Here is a 2,474-nt window from a genome sequence, read left to right on the forward strand (position 1 = left end):
GGCAAGGCAAGACTAGGCTAGGCTAGGAAGCTAACGAGGGCTCTGTAGAGTAGCTATCACTGCTGGCGATAAGCGCATACAATACTCAGCAGTGGAATGGGATCAAAGTGAGAGTTAAGTAGGGGATGTGTGAGTGATAACAGCTGTGTGCAATCAGTGTTGTGCAATCAACTGTGTGTGTGTCACTAGTGCAGTGGATGATGGGATATGTAGTCCGGGGTGATATGCAACAGTGTGTAGTGCGAGAGTCAATGAAATGGGAAGGGTGACCTCTGATGGCTAGCAGACGGAAGTTCATGGACCGGATACGTGACAAAATGATTGCAGAGTTATGTTGCGATCCATTTGTGCTTGAAGAAATTCTGAGTTCCCAGGAGCTTTTAACCGGAACCCTTTTTGGAAACTCAGATTAACCACACAAAAAATTCAGAATCCAAAATGGCTGTTTATAAGAAGAAGAAATGATTGGATCTCCAATTAATATTATTATAATAATCTTCAATAAAATGTTGGGTAACCGCCTGTCCCAAAAAAATTGTCCTGCGTCCTACAAGCCATAAAGTGTTGTTATAATAATGTCTGTATTTTTTTCATTCCTGTAATTGCAATACAAAAATGTGATAATAAAAATGTGAGTGCTGGTTAAAAATCCAGCATCCAGCTTATTCGTTGAGAGGGATTTTTCTGCTGATGATGACTAGATGGAGCAAAGCAACCAGAAGCTATATGCTTCCATCTAAAGTTAAACTTGTGTGCAAAAAAAGATGGTGTGTGAGGAAATAGGTGCGCTGATTGGTTCACTTACCTATCGCATGATCTGTTTAGGCAAAGTCCCATGACTGTTTTGATGAGCATTGAGGAATTATAAATTTTTTATTTTTTTGGTTAATTGTGTTTCCATCCTAGTTTATGAGCATGTCATCTTATCTGATAAAAGAAATCAATATTTGCATAGTATAATAGTAGTAAATTTATCGGCAGAGTGAACCAGGTGGTCACCCTAATTAGAAAAAAAAAAAGTAATTAGAAACGTCACTTAAATGGTTTCTTTTTAGACAAATCGGTTAAGCAGCATCAGTAAGCATAACATCATTTTCCCAGATGGATCTGTTACACTTCATTGAAATGTAAGTCAAATAAATAACTTGCATCCACTTTTACCTAAGCGCGTCAGTCAGGTGGAACGCTCACAGACATGTGTAATGGAAATCAGTGCGGCTGAACCAGCAGTCGCTTGCACTCTGTCCTCGTGTACCATGGTACATACTAATGACAATATCTCTTTATACCCCTCCAGCTTCAGCAGGACTGCAAATGAAACTCATTGATCTGAATCTAAAATAGAGGTCAAACTGCAAATCCGCTTCGCAAATCTGTATCACTCCCTCAAAACCATGGTGGTAGAAACCCAATAAAAGCTCTTTTGTATTTGATGTTTAATAGGAGGTTATTTTCCATTACTGAGCGCTGCAGTCTTTAATATGGTGTACATAAAGTAGTACATCAAAACTCGGGGTAAATTGGGCTCGGGAGAGAAATTAAGCATAATTTGTTGAGCGTGAAGGGAACATGCCTGTCTCGACAGTGGCTGCAGCTCCCTCGAGCAGGAAAATCCAGACCTCCCACTTGAAAAAAGCCTGTAAAATGACAGCTGAAGAGGATCTCGGCTCCGAGCTCTGCTCACACCTTCTCAAGACTGAAACTCTTTGCTGGAAATTTCATTTTATCTGCATTGTAGAGCATACAATATACTATTTTAAAGTCAATGAATAAAATTGTTGGCTTTAAATCATAATAAAAAATAATCAAGTGTTTTGACTGCTGCTGTCAAACTACTGTTCTCCTTATGTGTACAGTAAATCTCAAAATAGTACAATGGAAATGAATGAATGAATGAATGTTTTTTTGTAAAAATACAACAACAATAATAATAATAATAATAACAATAATAATAATGTTCCTCAAAATAGAATTTATTTTCTTTGAAAATATAAATAACTATCGTAATGTTGAAAAATTGGCGGGATCATAATATTGTGAAATATAGTTTTAATATACTTTTTTAAATATATTTTTATAAACATTTTCTATTTTAATGTATTATAAAATATAGTTTATTCCTAATTTTCAGCATCATTACTGTAGTCTTCAGTGTCATATGATCCTTCGGAAATCATTCTAATATGCTAATCCAGGATTATGGACTGGTTTTGTTGTGCTCCCTTGCGCCAGCGTATCGTGACAGAAGACCCGACCAACACAGTCACCTCCTTGCATTTCCTCCGTTTTTGTTTCCGTTTTTCGTTTCCATTGTTTCTATGGATCCCCTCTCCCATCCGGAGTACCTCCTCCTCCTGCTGGAGCAGGGGGAGAGATCGCTCGAGGGCCATACTAGACTGTTCCTGGTCCTCGCTGCTCTAACCAGCTACCCGGACGCCGCGCTCTGTGCATTCTACGACGCCAGCTTAAACATC

The sequence above is a fragment of the Sinocyclocheilus rhinocerous genome, unplaced genomic scaffold (assembly GCF_001515625.1).
Source record: "Sinocyclocheilus rhinocerous isolate Xijiao unplaced genomic scaffold, SAMN03320098_v1.1 scaffold103, whole genome shotgun sequence".
Lineage (NCBI taxonomy): Eukaryota > Metazoa > Chordata > Actinopteri > Cypriniformes > Cyprinidae > Sinocyclocheilus > Sinocyclocheilus rhinocerous.